The following is a 25,533-nucleotide window of genomic DNA, read 5'->3' as shown; positions in this document are numbered from 1 at the left end:
CTTTGTGATTTTCCCTTTCACCCTGCAAACCAAGGCTTATTTGGGAATGCACAGTCTCCCTTTGCAGTCCCTCTTGCAGGACTGGAGCCTGCAGAAGCTCAGCAGATGAAGATCAGCACACGAGCACACAGCACGACCCAGCTGCAAACCCCAGGCTTCTGCTCTTCGTGTGACAAACGAATCCACTGCAGGAGAAGTCAAGTGCCAATCCTGTGAAAACATCCTGAAAAAATGGGAGTGGATAAGGGGTAACACATGCTAAAGAGAAGGCATCTGTTTATTAACTAGATGTTGTAATCTGCTCTGTATTTTCCCAGTGCAGTGGGAGTTAATATTCATGAGGAACTCTTTCAGTCAGGAGGGTAACTTCTTCATTCAGACAGGCTGATGGGTTTAATCCAGAGGCATGGCCTCACTTATGCATCAGCATCCTAAACTCATTCCCTGTGCAGTGCAAGGCAGGTAGATGCCATACTTAGAATTACCACTTAAATAATGTTTCCAGGTGCTCTGCCTGACAATGCATGATTAAAGTACCCTCTGTGAGCTAATTTTGTGTGATTCACAATCAAAAACCTTTGCTTTAACCACTAGTTAGGGTTAAAATTTCAGTTTAATTTCAGGACTCATGTAGCTGCCATGTCCCATTGTTTCCTGGCTCTTCCCATTAACATAGCTTCAAAAGTGACATTACTCTCTGCAGAAAGTAAATTTATACAAATTGTTTCACAAATGTGTTACATTTGAGGCCTCCTTAGTTCATTAACTAACATGAGCAAATGAAAGTTTTTTTGAAAAGCAGTTTTCCTCCAAACTGGGTCACAAACATAATAACAGTTATTTTTAATATGGTATCAGCAGGCATTCAAGAATAATGTCAAGTGGTCATTCTGTGTGGCAACAGAAGTTTCACTCCAGTTCCAACTGGAGAATTAGGCATTGTGCAATTCAGTTGCTAAAAGACCAAGAGAAATCCAAAACTGAGGATGTAAGACCAGAGATAAAGGCTTTTTTGCTTACAAGAAAAATTCTGCTAAGTTTATACATGATTATGGATATTTTCAAGGGAAAATTTAATCACTGTTATACATTGATCAATATATAACCCCTACAGGCTACAATCTGAAAAATATAATCTGTTCAAGGGAATTTTTTAAAAACATGAAAAGAGTAAGTTTTAGTAACTTATAACTCCAGACACTTCTCTTCAGCATGAATTAACCCATAAGGTCTTACAGGAAAGGATTGAGGCTATGAAAATCTTTGTTAAGTCAGAATTACAACTCCCATGGTTTTCACAGTCAAATTTTGCAGACAAATGAGGAGCTAGCCTCAATTGCTCAAGGAATTCCTTCTTCATAGGAGTGACAGGGAAGCCGTTTACTGTGCAAATGAGGCAGTCCAAGACAGACTGTATCAGACATATATCCAAGACAGGCTATTATGTGCATCACACACAAAATATACATTTATTATACTAAATTAGTGTCCCTCATCTGTGTATTTTCCCTGTATCTATGCTATGTTTTGATGTAACAGCTGTTGTGCAGCAGCTCCTAATTAGATTTTCTGCTCTCATCCACCTTTCTATACTTTAGCCTCATGAACATGATGCTTGCAGATGTCCAGAACAGCTTCATTGAGCCTGGTTCAATAGAAAGGTTTCAATATGTGCTGCTTTAGCTGCCACCTCAAAAAAACCCTCCCAGAAGGAGCCACTGATTGACAGAACTCAGATGCATTAGTATCTCAGTTACTTTTTAATTTTAATTTCTAAGTCCCCAGTATACATAGCTGCACCCCGTAGATCTAAACCACAAACCACATATTTTGATTTGGTAAGTTTCTATTCAGTAGCAGACCAGCTTTTAAAATGTCATTGCAACATATATTAATCCCTTTTATACTTCCACATAACTAACAGTAATATATTTAGTTACCTTTCTGGCTGAGTTCTTGTTTCAGCTGCTTTTTGAATGTTAATTATTAACACTGACAAAGTGCACTTGCAGCTGTGCTGAACATTTCTTGTGTAGCTGCGGCCTGGAAGGAAGGAAACCTCATTGGGACATTATATAAGTGCAGTTACCATGAATAACACTTTGTTGCTTTGTGACCTCAGCAAAAACCAGTATGCAAAAACATTGCAATTTAAATATTTTTAATTAGCTGCTATTGAGTTAAAGACTGTAATCTTTATTATGACCCACAAAAAATCTAAACAGACTTTAAATTTAGGAGCTGAGGAGCTTTCTGCTGCTTTTGGTCTCAGTCTTCAAGACTGGCATTTCTAGTGCACAAAGTAACCTCTGAGACTTGAAAAAGTGTCAGTAAAATATCCCACAGAATTTCTGCTTACATAACCAATCCACAATCTTCAAAAAAATTTCAAGTAAACCAACCTGGCAAGCTCACCATGTTATAAACAGCTCTGCCTCTGCTTTGCATGTATTGGTGAGTGAAGGATGGAGAAATAAATAAAGCAGCAGGAAAAAAACCAAGAAAATTGAGGTGTTTAACTCAGAAAGGTTTTGCTTCAAGAAGAGTAGTGTGAAGGTATAAAAAAAGGGTTTTCAAAGCAGTCACTAAATCAAAACATTCAAATGGGACAATATTGTAGAATTGTAACATACAATTCTAATTAAAGTCCTATTGATTTATGACCATCTTAAATATTGACTAAGAATTATACTCCCTAATCCCTTGTCATCCCATCAACCTACAAAGCACAGAGTGGGAGAGAGAATATGGATCAGAACCCTTTTCTTGAATCTAAGGAAGGAGTACTTATGCAGTGAGGAACAAGCTGTAACTTCATAGAATCACACAGCCCTAGGTAAACACATCAAGTACATTAAGAAAAATGAGGTTTGTCTTTGATAATTAACAAATACCTAAAGAACAGATGTAAGCAGATATGGAAAAATCACATAAAAGCAGAGAAATACAAAGTAAATTTTGTCTTGCACCAGTCTCATGTGTGAGTTTTGTTAGTGGATCTTCTGTGAAGCATTTTGCTTATCCCCATATTGCCCCCACAAACAGTGTGCACATGTGAGGGGAGAGTAGAGTAGCACTCCAACTGCTTTACAGAAACAATTAAATTCTAGATAGAATTCAAGCCAGAAGCCATTCTTTCTTCATCAAATCTTACCCATTTTATTATTCATTTTTCATGAAACTTACTATATACACTATGTTTTGAAAGACCAAATTCTCTCATTCCACAAAAATAGGAAACTGCAATGTGCATACAGAGAGTGAAGGGAACAATATAAAGACCAGATTAGTGCATACCATTGAAAATACAAATGGTAAAATACAATGTACATGAAAGCTCCAAGCAGTGCACAGTCACATGCACAGGTACCTCCTACCTATCACAGATCTTAATTTCACAGCATCCATCTCTGTGTTGCTGCACCCCAGGGAACAGTGTTGGCATGGTAACTGCAGGCTCTATGTCTTTCTTTTTTTTCCTATTAGCAGTCATATGAGTTTTTTGTTAGCTTCAGGATCAGGTAAATTTAGACTGATAGCACTAGTGATTTGGGGGAAAAAAAAGAAGAGGGGGTTTGTCTGAAAATACAACAATCCTACATGGGGAAAGAGCAGAAGCACAACTTGGACTGAAAACAAACAAACAACAACAAAAAACAACAAAACCAACTACAATAAACAAAAAAACAAACCCAAAAGCCTCATAAAGAAAAGTTATACATGTCTATACTCCTCAAAACAATTTCACGAAAAAATATACATCAACAACATTTTCAATCTGACTAGAGTCATGTTAAGGACAGAACAGGCTAAATTTAATTTTCACTCTGATATCTTCATTATCATTTTCAGTAGAAAAGCAGAATGTTCAGAACTGGGAAAAGTGTTTAAATAGTCATCATAATAACAGTCATGATCTTAGTAGATCAAATTTTATATACAGGAAAAATGGCAGTTTAAATTTTAAAGCAAAGAAAAGAATGCCTCATACTTCCATTTTTTAATCTCAGAAGAATAACTTGCAGAGAAACAAAACACTAGCTATTAGAAGACTATCAGAAAAACAATCAAAATCACAATGCATGCAGATTAACCTTGTCTGTATGTGTCACGTGGTGCATAACAAATAACTTACGAATTCATTAGACACTGCTTGTAGTGGACATGCTAAGGGGATGCCCAGGGACTATGATATATCCCATGACAAATACTGAGTGAATTAAGTAGTCTTGGCAATGTAAAGGTTTATGTAACTTTCTCTTTTATATATGCAGGAGTTTACTTAGTGCTCAGGAAATGTTTATTTTTGAACAGAATGACACTCCAGGCACTGCAGGCACCCATAGGATATGATGCCTCTCTACACATGTAGGAGTGGTGTGACCTCTTCTTGCAGAAACAAACAGGGAACGTGATTCTGATGAAACTTCTGGAAGTTTCTGTGATTGTGAATTAGTTGTGCTGTCACATTGGTATCTCAGCTATGTTTCGTTCTTTCAAAGTGTATCTCATTTGCCAGATGATGATGTAAGAAATAAAGCAATAACAGATTATCTTTCTTTTTTAAAAGTCAAATCTATTTCCAAAGTACTCTATCAATTTCTTTCAAACTGCAGTCTAGGCAACCATTAATCAAATCTCAACTTCATTCTTTTCCAGTTCCTTAGAGCTTTTAGAAAAAAAAATTAAAAAGCAATATAATTAACAGAAGTGTCTTGGCTGCTTGTAAGATCCTCCCACGTCTCAGTTCTTCCACTTCACCTCCCCTAACATTAGATCTCTAAAACCACTGCCCTTTCTTGATTCTCACCAACAAAGCTGACCTTTCACAAAAGCATTCAAAATGCTTTGACCATCATCAGTGGGACTACTGGATGTGGAAATCCTTCTGTATTCATGTCCACATAACCTAACAGTTGCTACCTGACAAAAGAAGCCAGAAAGCCTTGTCACTCAGAGAGCTTGTGCCTGATGTTTGCAAAAATGGAATTTCTAATGGCTGCAGGTGTGAGAGGGGTGATCTGGGCCTTTCATGTTATGCTGTTTCTTCACCATTACATTTTGTAGAATCCAAAGTACAACCAACTGCAAGTCAATTCTGCAGCTGAGCATTACAGAGCCTCTCTATTAGAAAGGTAAATACTTTAAATCAGTCATCTCTTTCCCTCTCAGAGAAAATCCCTTTATTAAAACAAGCTAGAAGAGAGAGGAATTATCTATGTTTCAAAGAAATGTTTGCAAGATGAAGAACTGAAGCAGCTTTGTGCATTTACATTTTTACTATCAGGGAAAAAAAATGCAAACCTGCTCTGATTAGCACCTACAATCCCTACTTTTCTGGAGAGCCCAGTTTTCACTAATAAAGGTTATTGGCAGCAAAATGATTAAGCAGGTATGGCCAAAAACCAATCAGGATCTCAAATAAGTATTTAAGAGCTTTTCCTCTTGATTGAACATCTTGCCTGCACTTCAGCTCAGTTCAGCTTCATAAGCCTCACTCTGCAGGGCTGTTATTTCTTGTAGTGTGAGAATCCAGGCTTGACAGCCTGGGCTAACCAGCATTTCTGGCTGACTGACACAGAGTTCTGTACAGCAGCTTTGGAATGAACTTGCCATCTAAGCATATCATGTCTTATGTGACAGTGAGAGTTTAAAAAAATTGGATTTTTTTTTTCCCATAAAGTTTGAGTGTTACCACTCATTTCCATAATGTTCCCCTTGGCCAGAAACAGTTTTAAAATTTTAATTTATTAAATTCTATTTAAATTAAATTCACAGGATCACCTACTTCCTTTTGTAACTTAGAATTTTTAAGGATTCTCACACCCCTCTGTGTGAGAGAGGACACCTTTAGTGCCCAAAACAGAAGTGCAAGATTAATTTCAAAATACCTCATAGTGAAAGAGATGCTCATTTGCAACAGTAATAACTTTACTCATTTTTAAGACAAAACAACCATGAACAATTTTTAAACTAAATGCTAAAAGAGCTAATATTTAAACAGCACCAAAATGACATAAAACCTGATGCATAGAATATACTGAATAGAAGACCTAGTTATGTCTGGAAGTTCTTATCCAAATTACTGTTAGACCAGATTGTCACCCTGAGATGTAACTGCAAATGAGTGCACATAATTATGTAATGCTACAAGCTATTTGTTCTGAGTTTCATATGTAAAGATTTCTTTTCAAATACATTCCAGTCATCACTGCTCAAATTATTATGACCAAAGTCATTCACATGTTATTTCATAGCATGGCCTAATCATAAGCTATATCAAAATAAGATTTGGTAAAGGCATTACAGGAAATAAAGGAAATAGGATTACACTAATTCAGACACCAAATAAAGAATGGAATGACTGTCTTAATTCAGGCAATTTGAATTATTAATGAACTGTTTGCATCTGTAAAGATTCTGTAGAGACTTATTCTATTTCCTCAACCATCTGGATCAGGAAATTGGAATCTCAGCTTCTGAAAGGTCAGGTGCAAGATGCTGGAAAGGGCTTCTCTTTTCCAGAATTTACTGACTCAAATAGAATTCCCAGGACGTCCATCCCCGAGAATGGACAACAAAGTGCCACAGTAAATACTGTGGGATCCTGAGATAGCAAGGCAAACACACAACTCCAAAATTATTCTCAAACACTTCTAGATAGTATTTCTACTATTGAAATGCCACAGCAGGAGAGCAACAGGTGCAATGGCAGTTTTGTATCTGAGTTTCTGTGTCTGTCATCATTCATTACTTAACAGTCACAGAAAGAAGAGAAGCCCTATTTTCTCCTGCACCTGGTGTTTTCTCCTTTCTGCTTCAAAGAAGAATATTTGTTGTGGGAGTTGATAGCCCATACCAGTTTAATCAGCCACTTGGAGAACAGAGAGAGTGATTTTCACTCAGGAACAAATGCTGACTTTATTCGTTCATTCTTCACACTGGAGAATTTGAACACTTCACAGAATCTTAGATGTGAAATCACTCAGAATATGTATAGTGAGTTAGATATTAGTAAACCTCTAAGCTTACAGAAATAATCTAATTTGTTCTCTGTACCCAGCAAATTCTGCCTAAAGAACAGCAGTATATGTCAATGTCTAAAACTAACCAAGACTTCCCATAAGAAATTTGTTATTACTGCCAGAATGACTAAAAGAAATCACCAGTCCTTTGCATTAGATATTTTATTGCTTTAATCTTGTTTAAGTACTTATTTTATTAAGTCTGTTATTTATTATTTTTGACCTCTCTGCAAGCCATTCTTTTGGAAATTCGACAGTCTTTTTACAGACAGTTATTTAGACTTCAAAAATTCCCTCCTCCCTTCTATTATTGCTCTTCCCTTTTAAACTGAAACCAATATCCAAACCTTAATGTATTTTAGAATTGCAATGAGAGAATTCCCTCCTAGAAAACCAACAAAAATTACATAGGTTTAAGTAAAGAAAAAGAGGTGACCTTTTAGTGGTGGCTGTTAATATTCAGGCTCCTGAGCAGCATCTTCATAATAGTGTATCAGATGCTGTTAGAAAAAACACAGGTAACTGCCATGCACACTATACAGTGTGCTGTAAGAACAAGCAACAATGTTTGAAAAAAATCTAGTATCAAGCCTCAGAGTTTTCCATATAAAAGTTAATAAATATCCCCTGCATATATGTCTCACCAGTTGATCAAACATCACATGCTTTGTAATCGTAAAGCCTTCAGAAGGGATCCATATAAGCAGAAGATTCTGTCATTGATTTAGGCACACCTGTTGATAAATACATATCAAATGTTCCACAAGACAGTTCTACTACTATCAGCACTAAAAAAAATAGTAATAACCACATTTTATCATGCTGTACAGTCAGGTGACAAATGGTACATGAATAATTTCCCCACCCATATTGTAGAACACTGTTATAGCTACAAGACCCTGCACATTCAAGCACTAAAACTACACAAACAGAAATCTTGCAAATAAGACAGTCAGAAGACAAAGGGGCAGATGGTATTAGCATTCTAGCATCACTGGAGTTTACAGTAACCACTTCCTTAATAGAGATCCCTCACATCTCATCCAAGCTCACTGCATGTTTTAAGCATCTATTAAATGACAAAGCAATTTTCATTATGCTCTTGGCAAATCTTGCCCAACAAATCAAGTACAGTATTCCCTGTAGTAATTAAAAGTTATGTTTCCAAGCCTGGCTTCACCGGCACATTTGTCACACATAATAGACATCTCAGATTTTCCTGAGAAGTGCAAGTCACCAAAGCCAAATAAATTGCATTACATTTGTTTTGTACTTCCAGCTGCATCACTCAGCCCTGCCACTAATTTCTGCCAAAATGGAGAAATTCCACACTTCAGCATTTTCCAGTTACAATAGACTTAAAACTAGCATACAAAATAACAAAATAACAATAACAATAATAAATAAATAATAAACCTCACCCAAAAAATAAATTTTTACCACCAGTATGCTTGCCTTGCTATCATTCACATGAGACATATTTACTATTCTCTCATAAATTTCAGCAATGCCTGTTGAAGAGAAAACTTCAAGGGAAACACAGCAGATTTCTGCTGAAAAAGAATTGTGCAACAATGGCATTTTCAGAGTGTACATATTTACCTTTGCTAAGCAAAGCATGAGAAAGGTATGTGCCAAAACATGGCTATTAGAGCTGGTTTTGGTAATCAGGTAATGACAGGTTTTACTTTATATCAGTGCCTCATTCCTGACATTTAGCTCTATGGTTTTGTTCTACCATCAGGTTCCAGAAAAACCATTTGGAATTTCTCAGAAATTCCAAATTCATGCACTGCAGTAACCAAGGCTTTACAATCAACATTTCTGAAGCAAAATATGCTCCAATCATTTTTGAAATTTCTTGCAAAAAAGTGGCAAAAGCAACATGAAATGTATAACTGAGTTCCAAGTTCAACAGTTACTACAAACACCTGTCAGAAACCCTTTACACAGTTCCAGACAATCCTGTAGAGAAGACTGGATATTCTTATACAGTCACCATTTCAGCTGAGTAAATGAACATATGGCACAAAAGTGATAAGACAAAACAATGACTCCTTTTCATTGTGCTTCTGAACTGCCTCTTTCTGAATCAGCCAGACAGAAAGACATATTCTCCAAATCAGTTTTCAGAGGCACTTACTGATTCAACATTTTGTATAACAGAAAAAAGTTAACAGCAGATGTGCAGATGTGTTTTAAATCCACAGATATCTGAACACATTGACTTCCCAAAGGCTTAAAATCTTCATTTTTTTACAATATTTATATCTCACAAATAAACACACTCTATTCAATATGCATATTCCTAAACAATGTTTAATGTCAGGAGTTTCAGGACCCTTTTTTTTTTTTTTTAAACTACATCCATTTCCCTTTCCCCCATTCAGCAGCCAAATATGGATATTTCCAGCACTGTGCTCAGCACCCTCTTCTCTCAGCAGAAGACTGCAGCACATCCCCTCATCCTAGTGGCAGAGAATTACTTCAGATTTGCAGACCCTGACTGCAGCCACATCCTGCTGTCCTCATGGAGAGCCCCTGTGACTCCACCAGTGCTGGCCACATCAGAAGGCAGCACCTTCCCAGACCTGTCTGTCAGGAACACATGTTCCTCACTTCCCTGAAGATCTGGGCCCTAAAAAAGTTTGCTCTGTTATTCTGTTAACATCAACAGGAATCACACAGGTGAATATTCACACCAGGTCCTGGTGTGCAATACCAGCACAACAAAGGTGAGAAAATAGTTCTGTACTCAGCTATTAAGGGAAGATTAAATATAAACACATAATAATAATGTGACTATATAAGACTTTAAAGAAGGAAAAGCTTCTGCAATGCTACTAACACACATTTTATTCTATAAATTTCTCTGCTTCCACAAGTCAATTTTTATGCACTAATCTTTCTAGATTCAAGAGTTATAAACAGCTTTCTTGAAAAGAAGAAACATCCTCCCAGCAACATACTTTTATCAAGATTACACAGCTACTTGGTGTAAACATTCCAGAATGCATTCCATTACCAAATTCTTGCAAAGATTTGTAAAATAAAACAAATCCAAGTGACTTTCCCAACTCCAACAGTTTAGTGTTTCCTCAGAAAAACATGAGTAAGCTAATGGTTCTTGAACATAATTTCTGCCTGAAGACTACTGCAGCATGAAAAACTAATGTTGCACAAAATATTTCTAATGCAAACCTCTCAAATATTAGAAGAACAACAAGAACAACTTTGTATAATTTCCCAATAAAAATATTGCTTTCTAATTTTAAAGAACTATTTGGAAATCATTATGCAGCAACCTTTTCTCCTCAGTGGGATTCAGCAACAGATTAGCAGCAGTTAAAAACCTGAGATTTGTACCCTGTGGTTAAGCAAAGGAAAAAGCCATGCTGGTTGCTAATATTTTGGTCAAATCTGACTTTAAAGAAAATAGAAAGCTTGGGACTACCAGCCATGATTTAAGGACATTTCTACATGGGACAAGTTCAACCTTTGCAATAATAAGGCAAATTTTGATGATGGGTTCTAGATTCATTCTAAGACTTTCTTCAGGGGAGCAGTTGGACATACAAGAGTCCTGCTGCTCATCACTGCAGTCAGTCTGAACTTGGTACATGTGCAAGTGAATTCCATTTCCTGCTGACTTCTCTAGTAATTACATTTGGCTTTATGCAAGCAACACCTGAAAATATAATTTTAACATTTTACTGTGAGTATGGCTGAGCTGATTATTGATAACCCAGGCCCACAATGTCTGTGAACTTTTGAGAGATGAAATGATCCCCTATACACAAACATTAGGGTTCCCAAATACAAAAAATAGTTTAGAATCGTGAGCCTATTGTAAAGATCTTTGGAAAACTTCAACAGCAAAATTGAGCAAAACAAACAGGAAGAAAAGAAATTAGGCCAAAATACAAAAAAAAAAGAAAAAAAAAGAAAAAAAAAAAGAAACGAGTACCCAATATAGAATGAAGAAAGCTGTAGGAGAAATTAAATGCAAAAAATAATTACAATTTTGTAAAAATACAGTATTTCTCAAAGAAAGCAAACACACATATTCTTCCCCCAAAAAACCACACCCCACTGTAGATTTCAGAAGACAGCATGCAGTGAAAAAAGCACCAAGAAAGTGATTCAACAATTCTGGCCAAAATTATTAGTGCCTATAAGATCTAACTACTAATAAATTGTCCACAATCAGAAGTTAGATATGTTCAGCAGACATTGATCTCACCTTTGTCATGGCTACACAGTCATCTGGAAATACAGTTGGGTGTAGGTTTTAAAAGAAGTCCAAAATACGCAAGATTCTATTCTGTGACCTCATGTAAAAATCTCTCTATGGAATTATTTTATCAGGACAGCCAAAGGTCTAAAATACTTAAGTATTTCCTCAGAAGTGGAAAATTTTCAAATCTCTGTCCCTTCTGTCTTAATTTGATTTCAAAGTCAGTAACTTTGAATAATTCTGTTTTGATTTTAGAACTTTTCTTCAGAAATTAACTGAAAAAAAAAATTTAATGAAAGCCCTAAATATTTAATTCTGAGAATATTAAAGTATGATGTTTCAATAATTTGGTTTAAAATTGTTTTTTCTTAAAGCAGGAGATAAACAGAAAGAAATCCTATTCAGCAAATGATTTTGCTTTCAGTTAATCTATATTTTCTACATAACCCATGTATGTAAAAAAATCATCAAGAAGGTCTCTTTCCTTTTCTACAATGTTCTTCAGCAGGAACTGGATTGAGGTGGGAAATGGCAACTGCTGCTTTTCTCAGCTGTGCAGAGGCTGGGAAGACACAGCCATAAAGCACCTGCTCACATCAGCTGGTGAACAGTCAAACATTTGGAGCAGTAAACTTTGTTTTAATTTATACTTCCCATGTGCAATCAGGCACACAATTCCATTCTTCTATTACATGGAATTAGTGATATGGTTACAAATGTAATCATACAGTTTGTTTTACTGCATATGAGTTCCCTGCACATTAAATTTACTAAGCAGTGACAAATTTCTGGTCCCCAACTAGGAAACATGGATAGAACTTGGGTGTTTGGAACTCTTCCTTTAAATATTAGCTAGGTCTGATGTGCTAATCCATTATTTTCACATTTATGAATAAAACAAAAGTACAGTTTCCTCAGGAAAAAGACCCAATTAACTCAGCCTGTTTCTTGGGCCTGCTTCTTCATGCACTGTTGCACAAGACCTTGAAAAGGAGTGAAAAAACCTTGCTTAAACAGGATGTAAGATTGGTGCTTGATGTTTCAAGGTTTCTTTCAGTCCTCTCTTGTTTCTGCATAAGTAAGACTATTGTTAGAAATTAGATTTATATAACTCAAAGTCATTGAGGCATAAGTCAACATAATTTTAATCAAATAGAAGTTATTACAAGAATTACAATAACCTAGTACTTAAAACATTTTCAGAACAGACTGTGTGTAAAATATCTAAGCGTATAACTTTTTTCTCCCAACAAGTCAAAAGAAATTAGATTCCTAATATCTAATTTCAGAAGTAAAGTTCTGATGTGGAGTAACAAATAATAATTATGTTGATAATCAGTAGGATGTACAAGAATTTGCTGGTAGAGAAAAATTTCAATGGCTAAAGTAGCAGCAGAGGCAGAGTAGAGACATCTTCAAGCTTCTTTTTGCAGTTCTAAAGATCAAAATTTAAACAACCCAGAGTGAGAATGAGCAAACTTTTTATTCAAATATTTCTAGCTGTTCAAATTTAGTCTCCTGTAAAAGCTCTATTAAGGACCTTTCAGAAGCAAACAATGGGCTTTTCAAAAATGAGACAGCAAATCTCTAATAAAAAGAACCACCTCTGAGTCAAACAAATGAAGATTATTAAACTTCTTTTTTAATAAATGAAAGCCTGAAAGAATTTTTCCCCTTAAAAATATAAGTATTCACACATAGCTATCAGTCAATAAATATCAACAGACTCAATGAAAAGTACTTATTAGTTTTCTATTTTAAATTGGTTCACATGTGTCTGAAATAATCCAATTGTGTATTTCATAGTTAAAATAACAAAATGCTTTGTATGTAATTTTTAAGGTGACTACCAATTTTGAGAAATGATTACATTTCACATAGATAGAAGACTTATTTTATAAGTTACATAATGAAACATTTTATATAGAGAAGGTCCTTCCTGCATCTATTAAGTCTGAACAAAGCTTCCAGCTAATACAGTAAAATAAGAGAATACACCAAACTTGGGCTCAGAAACTACAGCTAAGGAACTGCTCCAGTGCAGGTACTTCATCCTGCTGGCTGGAAAATGACCAAGCTTCTGAGCCTTCCCTGCAGCATTGTAAAGCCAGGGGCAGAAGAGGAAAGAAACAGCAAAGATTCAGAGCATCAGCTGCCCAACAGGGACTTCCATTTCAGATTGATTTTTAGAGGCAATATCTCTACACATGCTGTCACTACAAGCTAAAAAGTTGTTAGCAGAATGTATCAGTTGATCTGGTTTAGATTGAAGGGAACTGTGAACTTCCCTCAGTGCTGAGAGCCACAGGGACAGCAGCTGCTGCTGCATCTCAGTTCTCAGACTGCTCCTCAGAAGGAGCCATGGAAGAAAATGATGCAGTTCCTGCTCAAATTTAGTGCCACACTGGCTTCTAACCAATTACCAACCAGACAGATATCTGGGGCCTATGAACAATTTTCCACTGTTGTGACCCATTTTACCAATTTGCCAGCTGCAGTCTAAGAGAATAGAATGTCATCCATGAAAGGCTCACATAAGTTGATTTAAAAAATCAACTCTTGGTCTGCAACATATTTATAAACATGGGAAAATTATAGGGAGGAATGAAGATGGAACAAATATCCAACTATTAGTCCTATTTTTTGTAAGGAAAAGCCTTTGTGATTAGATTGCAAAACAGCAGTATTTTCAATACAGTAATGTAGCTCACAACCATTTTTCAATTTACATTTCTATAGTCAATATGATCACTTTATATCAAGAAGGTAGACTCTGCAAGAAAAAATGTCAGCAGGTATATAGTATACACAGACATGCCTGTAGAGCATGTGTTATATGATCTTACAAACCAAGCAAAAAACTGAAAAAAATTCAGTCTGAGTAACCAGACTTCTGACACTTCCCAGGTCCTTCAGCAGGATGTGTGCCAGACAATAATATTAAGATTTGTATACTCTAGGAGAAATTGTTCCTCCCCAACAGAGGTCTTCAAGTAAAATAGTGTGTTATACACATGAAGCTAAGTAGTGGAGGATGTGCTATATTTTCCATGAGCAAAATCTTAAATATCTTCTTTACTTGCAACTTCAAATGTAGTTTTCTATATGCAATAAATTTTTAACTGTAGATTTTTTTTCTTCTCTTAGAAGTAGTAACACTAAAATCACTTTCTTTGGCATACAAAAATGTCCTCAATTCCCCACTTAGTTTCTTTGAATTCTAATAGATATAAAAAATTAATGAAAAAAATCCCATGGTTAGAATGCAAATTTTGAAATAAAGTAATTTTTAACAAAACCTGTATTTAATGGTACTCTCCCAGCTTTAAGTGTACCAGGTGAAATTAGCCTACAACTAGAAATTAAGAGAGTGAAAACAGTCTGGAACTACAGAGCCCATTCCTCTCCCAGCAGCATTTTCAGATGCAGCTCACAGAAGAGTTGGGGTCACGTTGCCAGCACAGGGCAGAGGAAGCACAGCCTCTGTAATGGAGGCATTCCTGTCCCTGTGGTTCTATTTTGTCACCCATTTTGTGGCTCCTTTATGAGGCCATGCCCCTCCCACAGTCAAGCAATGGAAGAACATTAGTTGAAATATCAACTGAACATGCAATTAAGAGTCACAGGAAAATGGCTCCTCTATAGCCTCATGTTAATTCCCTTTAGTTCAGCAAGACCAAGTTCTGCACTAGCTTGCATATAATTATTATTATTATTACTATTTATTGTATTAGTACATCAAATCACATATACACACAACATCCATTGTTCAGACCCCAATTATTCAGACTCTGTACAGAAATCAAGTCTACCACAGGCATTTATTACTGTGACTAAAAGATTTCAAGTGCTGTAAGCTTATATAAAATGGTCAAAACCACTCAAATCACCCCACAAACAAAAAGAAGCACAAATTTTCTGGAAGATGACAGCAATCACACAAAATGTTTGCATTTCATTTGTAGAAATGGAAAGTAAAGAAGGAGCTCTCTCAGTAACTAACATCACAGAATCTTTAGATGCAATTAGTTGCAGAATTAGCTCCATTCAAAACAAGCCTGTAAAGTCTTAAAACCTAATACAAAATTTGCTCAACCCACAAAAAGCCTTTAAAGTTTTAAAACCTAACACAAATCTTTATATTCTGTGTTTTATCCTCCTGAAAAGGCTACATTAACACAAACTGGGACTGGAGTCTCAATTAAAAGGCACAATAAACATTAAAAGACAGCTGCCTCTGCAATAGAAGAGGTGTATTTTTGCTAAGTAACTCACTGAACTGGAGTAAAAAAAAAAGATTTACAGCAGTAAGGAGAGGAGTTTTGAATTCACAATAGACTTTGGAAGAGAAGAGGTTGGTTTCTGCTAAATAGCTTACTAGTGCTGATGAAAACCTACAATACAAAATCTTTTCAAGGTCATGCATTTGGAGCCCATGAAAATTGGTTAAACTCAAACTATCTGTTTATTACCAACTTAATTCCAAACAACTCCATTTTTTTATCTGAAAGCTCAAACTTAGGCTTCAAAACTATTTAAAGGAAAATAAATGTACCTCCAACTACTAAGTGAATTTGTAATGCTGAGAGTCTGATTTTCTTAAAATCAACTCCAGATTTGATTATTCATATACTAATACTTGAACTACAGTAGCAGAACGAAAAACAGACACTACCAAATCTACAAAAAATGTAGGCTAGATTTCAATAAAATCACAAATACCATAAAATCACACTAAAGGTTCTGGAAATCTCAGGTACCATGGGTCAATAACAGGAATTAAATGGTGTTACAGCCTTTTAAATGAGACAGAACACAAAAAGCCTTCTCTGCATCTTGGTTGTCTGCAAAAAGCTCTCAACATCTCAGCCAAAGAAAGCATTCTTGAAAACACAGCCAGTCCTACAATGATAGAAAATCAATGTAAAACAAAGAGCTAAGGAACTACTGCAGTAAATTATTATTTTCTTGAATAGACTCATGCTGGAAATCAGAAGGAGCTACAGAGGCAAGTGGCTGAGCTGCAGGAGGATTCTTAGAGTCTTGCATTGCTGTAAAACCTGCAGGAGAGTTCCTGCAGGTGTTATTCCAGAAGGTTCTTTGTGCAGCACCCTAGTTAACATTGCTCCCTATCAAGCATCCTCATGGTACCTCAAAGACAATAAAGCCCCAGAAACACTCTGGCCAGAGTGAGCAATTGTCTTACTAACTGACATGGCCCAAACCCCAAACAGCCTGTAGATAACTTAGGAAAAAAATAATTAATAACCTAAAGTCTTTCCCATGGAAAATACAACCAGGGAGAGAGCATCACCAGGAACAAAAATACAGGAGATGTCTGTATGTGACCAGCAGTGACTGTAAAAAAATATTCTACTAAAGAAAATGTCTTTTCCACTGTGCTGCCTGGCAACTTGCCTAATTACTGTGGCAAAGAAGAAAAATGGATGAAAAATGATCCTGCACAGCTTGTAACTCTCTATAAGCTCTTTCTAACTTGAAATTTTATTTGCTCTAAACAAATGTTAATTTCACTGGTTAAAAAATGTCTGGGATTGTTGAGAGGTTAACAAGGTATATTTTAAGAAATATTTTAATATATTTTATTATAGCATGACAGTAATTACATTATTTAAAAAGCAGTAAATCTAAAGTTTTTATGGACTTATTCCCCTATAGATCCACAGTAACTTTGTAATAATTATCCCAAACTCTCTATCCAAATAAAATTCCAAGTGGAAATTGTTTCATACCCATCTTCCAAAGTGTTTGGTTCTGGTCCCAGAAAAATTGATTTAGTGGTAAGGCACTAACTAACGTGAGCTTATTTAATTTTCCACTCTTTCTATTATGGTTTTGGGAGGAGGATTTTTAATTAAAAGACAGACTCTCAAAAGCATCTAACTCTCTACTGCACTTCTTCCTTCTTGGTCTGAATATGCTGCTATGTCATTCAAAACATTTTCTGACGATTTGAGCATCCAGTCAGTTCCAAAATTTAATATTAAATCTATTTAACAGATGGTTCAAACTATGTTCCTAAATGTTTTAACCATCATAGAGCAAAGCAGTGAGCAGAAGAAAAATTAGAGTATAACCCTACAAGCACCTCCACAGAATTTAACAGCCCTTTAAAGTTCCCAGTTACATTTAACAGCAGGCAGGCAACCAAGTATGCAAGTCCCTGAAGTGGAACAGGTAATTGTGACATCAATCTAGCAACTCTGCCATCAGACTCTTTTTCCTTTCCTTCTCCTTAAAGTGAGAGAACAGATAACAGAAGCTACATATGTTTCCATTAGAACTTCTGATATTAACTTGAGATGTAATGATGAAATCGACAGCTTTACTTAAAGGAATTCACCTCAAGGGCTGTTGAAGGATATCAAGTTGAACTCGTCTCTTCCATTGCTGGGGAAGAATAATGCATAACAGCAGTGCTGTTTTTAGAAATTATACTTGCTCTGTATCCTGTCTACTTCTATTTTATTAATTCTGTCAATGAGAAACAGATGCTATGTTTGATTTTCTCCTGACAGCAGATCAGTGGGCGAAAGCAACAAGCTTGAAGACAGTTGAAGAAATGTTTTACAAAATGGGACACTAAAGGACTCAACCTGAGCACAGTTGCAGATAAACAAAATATCCATCAATTTCAATAAATTTAGGGCTGTTCCTTAAACCATATTCCTATTACAGTGCACAGTGACAATACAGCGACACTCTACAGACATGAGAAGCTTTACTGCCACAGTGCCCACCTCCCAAAAGTCAGCTATAAAATCAGAAGGTACCTGCTGAGTTATCCACTGAGTGCACCGTGCTGACATTGGCAAGTACCATCCACAGCTAATCAACAATGGGGTGGGTTTCTCCTTGCTCCCAGGTTTCAGGAGCATGCCTCCCCCCATTTTTAGTTGCTGTCTATAATAGGTTTATACAGATTAGCTGCATTAGTGCTGTGTCCCTGATAAGATGTGATGCTGGCTGGATAATCATCTTCTCTCTCCTTTCCATGACCCTTCTTCAATATGAATTGCTCCTGGGTTTGTCTGGTTTTTTTAAACTGCCCCACTCCCTGACCCTTTTCATGCCTATTGATCTCTTCACATTTTAGGAAACAGCTGTAGAATGTGTAGCAGGCCATTAGTTATCTTGTTGCATCTGGAGAAATTGATGAGTCTGTTACTGACTAAATCAAGGCTAATCAGGTATATAATTCTCATCTTGTAGCTTTCAGTGACCATTACCAGATTTTAAAAGCTACATATCACTTGCTCAGCTTATCATATCCAGAACTAGTGTTGAATTAGAAGAAAACAACAAAATAAAATTACTCTGGTCACTGTGGGTAGATTTCCTTACCTTGCTCTTCCTCAACATTCAAGTCAAACATGGTTTAACTAGCCAGTACAAGTCAATTTGAGGAAATGAACAGATGACATGAAAAATTTTCCCACCATTCATAACTGTAAATTACTAAGGAAAACTAATTGACTTGTGGAGTAATTACCTTCTATACCAGATAATGGCTGTGAATTTTAGAAAGCCCAACAGTAGGACAGAAAGCAGAATCAAGCAGACATCCTGCTGTTCTTCCTATCTTATCAGTAATTTCTAAGGTGAAGAACACAAAGAACCAACTATTGAAAGGAGCTACATCACTACTACAAACCATAGTGAAAGAACCCTAGTGTGAACTACACATATTTCATTGCAGAGATAAAATCATTCTGTGTAGCTGTTGGGAGGGTTCAGTGTCATCTAGGAGATATGAGCACTCTCTGTTCTTGCCGAATATAATTTTGTACAAAATAGCAATGGAAAGGATTTTCCTCAGTAACGAGCCATGATGGGGGGAAGAATGAAACTTAAGCCAGCTAATTTTTCCAGGATCATAATGTTCTTCATTTTTAGGTCATTTGACTTCCATATTAATTCTAGAAAGATGGAGACTTTGCAATCCCCCTGCTCACTCTCTCATTACATATGTAATTGTAAAAGCTACCCTACTGTAATAAAACATTAATCTCTGTACTTCCTATTATGGGATCACATACTCATAGCGATGGATGACCATGTGTCAGAGCACATTTCCACAGTACACCAAAATATCACCATATCATCATTTGGAATATGAAAGCACAAGTCCAAACCCTTAGCTAGACTACACATTTTTGTTTGTTTTTAACCTACATTGAAGTAACTTCTGAGCCATATCATTGACAGAAATACCTGACACTTTATTTAGGCTTAGTCATACCTAATTGAGTAATTCTGCATAAATACAGTAAATGTCTTCTGAAATGTGCCTTCCTTCCAATGCTAAAGGCAAAATTTATTATATCCAGGAACAGTGGTACAAGACGTGGGCATAAACACTATGCAGATTTAAACAAAAAAGGCTGGAGAGAAACTAGTTCATTGCAGTAGATATGACAGGATTTGCTTTGTAGTGCAGTAATAACAGAAATTAGTAAACTACTCTGAAAATTTATCAATGCAGTTCATTTCAACTGCAGGCCTGCTGAGAAAAACCTGCCACCTATCTTCTGATGGTGCTTAAAATATAAATTTCTAATGTGCATTTTTACTTCTTTTTCATGTTTTGTTCAAAGCACAGGGTAGCCACAGTCTACCAACACATCTGGAAGATGCATTTACCTATTGACAAGAGCTACTTACAACTGGTTTTAGAGTATAACAAAAAATAAAATAAAAACCTAAACAAAAAAATCTAAAATCTATGTTATGTATTTAATTGCATATGCCCAATCCATATAACTATGCATAAATCAGTCTTTCACACACACCATGACAGAATGTGCAAATCTCCCACAACTCTGAAAAGAGAAAACAAATTGCAAAACCACAGCATCTTACTTATTGATTCTTACAAAAAAGGATGGTTTACAGAGGGAAATCCCCAGCTTTACATCAAACAGTCACAATCAACACCATATTAGTATCAACGGGCTGGTGCTGCTTTGCCAGGCTATGAAACTAGATTACACATGGATACCCTTTACAGTTTGTTTTCCCTTTATCTTATCCAATGTGAAACATTGAGTTTCACTTACCCTTCAGTGTATCCTCTGTTATAAAGCAACACTAATATTAGTTAAATTTTTTAAAATATTGGAATTTCTAAGTATGTAACATTTTCAGTGCCTATCCAGACTGGGTTATATATGAAGTTGCTTTACTTTCTCTTGGATTAAGGCTAAAGAAATACATGATAAGACATTTACCATATACTTATAAATAGGACACAGGAATAGCAAACTAATTATTCCTTACCATAATTCCACGAAAGCTTGGTATTCATAATTCTAATGGTCTTTAAGGATTAAACAAACATTGATTTCTATAATATTTCACACTTCCTATTCAGTTCACCTGAGAAAACAAGGCAGAAAACAAGAGTAACCTTTTGTAAACTGCAAATTTTAGTCTTATCAGATGACCTTTAGTTTTTAAGCAACACTACAATGCTCTCTTTCCCTGAATATGTTGGTTCTTCCTATTTTGAGTTCTGATTCTTTAAATTAATTGTTGCCTTTAGAACAAGCATCAGAGTTAACAACACATCAACATCCACCTGACATCAAGTAGGTGTAAATATAAACAGCAAATACAGACTGCTCCACTTTTCAAAGGAAAGTAATATAAAGTGCTTGTGATAAATTCAGCATGTCTTTCTGGTGCCACAAGTCCCTGTAAGGAGCTGGCAGTCATTTAGCTGTGCTGTGAATTAGCAACTGCATCTCTTAAAAGCAATTAGGTGTGGACAAAACCTAATCCAAACAAAACTGTTCTACATTTGAACATACCGAATTCAAACATTATCTGAAGTGATAAAAGACACAGCCAAAGTGTTGTGCTCTTTTTTGCTTTCAAATATATCCAAGAAATATTCTGGGCATAGCAGGGCAGACTGCTCTGACCTCTGTAAAGCAACTATTTTTACTCCGACTTACAAAGTTGAAATACACTTCTCACAGAAGCACCCACGTCTGAAAATGGAAAAAAGCCCTGAAAAAGTGCAGAGGATTAGCTGAGATTCTGTGCACACAACAGTTTTATGCTGTAGTTGCATAAAGCCACACAAGCTGACTACGCCTCACAGAAGTGTAACCTTAATGTTTCCCTTGGCCTTTGAAACTACTTTGAATTATTCTATTTTGAACTTTCTGCCACAACACCTGTTTCTTTGTCCTTGTTCTCCTGAAGATACCAGCAGAAAAGGTCACTGGTATTGATAAATCCATGCCAGTTTAAAAATTCAGCTCTAATTAAACTGTAGAAAAACACAATCATGAACAGAAAAACACCTGTGTATCTAAAGAGTGTTCTTATATTTTCAGAAAAGACTGGCAGTTAAGAATATTGAAAAACAACAGTTTTCCTATAGGGGGACAGCACAAGGCCTCACAGAACACAAAAACCTAAATCCAAAGGTAAACATTCAGTGCAGTATCATCTATAAGTCAGCACATTTTTCAGGCATAATTTCTAAGGATTTCTAAAGGCAGAAGGAAGCAAGATTTCAACTCGATGCACAGAGAAAACATGAAGGAACATCAGGGAAAGAATCCAGATCTCCCAGTCCCTAAATCTTACTAACAGTATATTAAGCCTCTTCAGTGCTTTTGAACAACCACAGTTTAACACAAAGGCATCTAAATTAAATAAATTTCACTCCCCTAAAACTTAATTAAAATCAAATCTCACCATTTTTATAAGAAGGAGTAATAGTATGAATGATGTTCCATGCACAAAATTATATTATTTTGCCTTTGTCTGAAAAACAACAGATTTTTTCAGAAGTCAGATTTACAGCAAATGAAAATGAAGAATTGTGAAGTTAACAATGCAGCAGAACTAATTTCTGAAGCCAGTAAAATCTTTTAAACAGGATTTACTAAGGAAAAGAAAGCATGCTACACAGAATTCTATCTCAAATGGGGATTAGAAATAGGAAACTCGTGTAAATTCTACTTTTCTATAGAGATTGAACAGTAAATATAAATCTGTCAGTTCTATGAGATGTAACTATTAAAGTGAGAAATGGTATAACATGTTAAGGAAAAATGTTCCTCTGGTGATGTGACACATAAAAAACCCTTGCATTTCTGACTATAAAAAAAACCACTGAAGATATTTGAATCAATACGGACCATTTAACATTGTCTATTTATCTTTCTCAGTGTCTAGCAGTAAAGAATTAAGAATAAATTGGTGATTATTAGTAGGAAAAAATTCAGGAATGTGAAATATTGGTAGATTTTGATATAGTTATAAGTGGTTTTCTAAACTGAACATGTGTAATTTTCCCATGTATTCTCTTCCCCCTCTCTAGAGTGTTTGCTGTTCTCTCACAATGTTTCTAAGAAAAACATAAAAGATTTGTCATACAAAGAGCAGTTCCACAGGTATTTCAAAGAAGAACAAAATCTTTGGAGTCCACATATACAGTCTAGCACTTTTATATTTGCAACCTTTAACCTTTTGCAAATTCCTCTGGTTCTGAAAGTTGGAGTGCAATACCAGCTTATTTGCAGGTTTTTACTGGCTGACCACTTGATTTCAAAAGCAGAAGGCAGATTTAGGTCAGACATTAATTTATTGTTTCCTTTATTTAAAACTTTTTATTAAAAAATCATCAAAATAGTCCAGGAGAGTAAAACCTAGTTAAAATAAACTATTTTGGAATCCAGATCTGTAATAAACAAGTTGCATATGGCAAAGCAAATAATGCCTTCACACTCAAGTAACTCAGAACCAGCTGCTCATCTTATCCACCAGGTGCACTTCCTCCAGTTTCAGACATGCATTAAACCTTGAAATCAGAGTCTTCTTAGTTCTAAATCAGACTGTAATAGTCATTCCCTGGAGATGTGCTTTGCAAGGAGGAGGAATAACAACAAACAAGAACAACCAAATGCAGCCAACCATTTATTCCTGCTTTACTAAAAAGAAGTATTAAGAATAGCATTTTGCAACAGTCAAATTTGGAAAAACTTGTACAAACAGTAAAAAACTTTCTTGGTCCAAAAACTTCAGAACTCAACTTGTATATGTGCTTGTGAAATTTCCAAGAAGTGTCAAAACTCATTTCAATCACATGTGGCAGTGGAATCTCAGCACAGTTGCATTTTCCTGATCACACATTCTGTGGGCAGAGTTTGGGATGGATGTGGCATGAAGACGGACAATTAAAACAGTGATCAATTTGCTGTGCAATACAAGAAAAAAAAGTCTAACATTCTTTTTATTTTAATGTTGATCTAATTGACTTTTGATTAACAACTCCTAACATAAAGGTTCCAGTAAATTACAGGGATCTTAATTCTCTTAAAATAAAATATAGTCAGGGAGTTTACTCCCCATTGTTAAAGAGATGAACTGGAAATTTGCACTGTGTAGGCCCTAAAAATAATCACAGATGATACAAAGCGAAAAACTAAGAGAAAAATTTTCAAAATCTAAGTGACTTACTTGGGGCTTTAAAGTATGACTGTTCTTTAAAAATTCATTAGGTCAACAATGCTGGAGAAATATATTTCCTTACAAATTTTGATCTACTTACGTGTAGTACTCTTCTCTAATATCAGTAGGAATTGCTCTCTGCTAATCACAGTTTATCCAAGTCACCCATTAGGAACTTAAGCTTTTGAAGTTATAAATAATATTTCTGTACAGTCTCAAAGAGTTAGTAGTAATTTTGGCCTAAGGAATATTTCATATTTTATAAGGAACATAACACAAATAAAAATAAATAGCACCTTCCATGTCTTGAATTACTAACAGCTACAAGGATTCACATACTATTTTTCAAAATAATAGAGCAAAAGACTGATGCTCATAGCTCCATTAGAAACATTTATATGCAAAACACTTCTTTTTCTGATCATGAATTTCTTTTAAGATTCATTATTGCCCTGTAGCACATTTGTCTGAAAAGCGACTCTAGGGAGATGACACTTTCTTTGGTTAGCATTGTTGTAGCTGACAGAATGCATAAAAGGCAAACTTCTTTTTCTCCAGCTTTCAGCCTGAGCCCATCAAGTGCAGAAATTCTCAACCTCTTCTCATCTTGAATTCTCAATTTTGAAGTTTACAGAATAATTGTAGGTTTCCAGTGGAATAATTTTGGCACAAAGACCATTTGAGCTCACAGAAATGCTACTGGTGCCCTAAATACCATTAATAAAAAAATCTTGATCTTTCCATTGTAGATATGTCAGCCTGATAAAAAATCATTACATATTCTTGGAATTAATGCACATTTCCTTATGAAAAAATGATCCCTGAAAGCACCTTCCTATGAAAAAATAATTCATACCTGGAAACATTTTTTTTCTTCTCTCTCAAGGTGGTATTATAGACCCTTGCCTGGATTTCTGGGCCCTGCTGTGTTAAACACTTGTACAAAAAGCCAGTCTCTGTTCTGAAGAGCTTACAGAATATTTCATTTTATTTTTAGACAACTGAACAGAGTCACTGGAAAATCCAAGTGAACATCACAATAAGCACTGTTTAACCACTGTAAAGTCTTTATAGGTATCACAGCAAATAAGAGTTTCAAAGGATTTCAAAGGAAGAAAGGTGACCCCAAGAAATATTTAGAAGCAACTTCTTCTACACACAAGGTAAAACAAAAGAGGCTTGTTAGAAAGCCGGATAAGTAAACCACCAAGACTCTTTGCTCATCCATACTTCAAAATAAAAACTAAAATCAAGTGACACAGTAGATAAGCCAGAGCAGACCACAGTTAATCAGCTGACAAAGGCCCATCACTCATGTGCTGAAGAGGCAAGCAGGAGAATCACACAGCATAGCTGACTCCAGAGCCAAGCCAATGACCTCAGCAGCAGACTTCTACACTGATGTCAACTGCACAAAATTGGATTCAAGGTTCACAGAGGAGGAGGTTCTTCTCAGAGTGTGGGAGAAGTCTGAAATTTGGAAAGCTTTTTTGGTGGTACCATTTCTGGTTTTGCTCCAATTAAATGCAAGATACTGTGCTAAGTTTTTAAGACAACAGCATTTAACATTACCCAAAAGTTCAATACTTTTAAAAACCCAAGAATGTATTTTATTAACAGAGGCACTTCAAGCTACACCTATACTGTCTCTTCACCCCTGGGTCATCAGGTCCCATGAGTTGTGAAGTCACCTAGAAAATAAGGGTCTATAAAGGTCAGGACAACATAAGTACCAGAAATACACTTCATCATTTCCTGGGACAGAAAAAAACCCAGAGT

The 25,533-nt window shown here is 35.8% G+C and overlaps 1 protein-coding gene across 2 annotated transcripts in view; it reads right to left on the bottom strand.

Annotated features, from left to right (window-relative positions):
- SMPD3 (sphingomyelin phosphodiesterase 3) overlaps positions 1-25,533 on the bottom strand; it is a 102,259-nt gene that overhangs the window by 58,865 nt on the left and 17,861 nt on the right. The window lies entirely within an intron of this gene.

This window comes from Lonchura striata, chromosome 11 (assembly GCF_050655825.1).
Source record: "Lonchura striata isolate lonStrDom1 chromosome 11, ASM5065582v1, whole genome shotgun sequence".
Lineage (NCBI taxonomy): Eukaryota > Metazoa > Chordata > Aves > Passeriformes > Estrildidae > Lonchura > Lonchura striata.
Note: the sequence above shows the minus strand (reverse complement) of the source record. Positions and strands in the feature narration are given on the sequence as shown.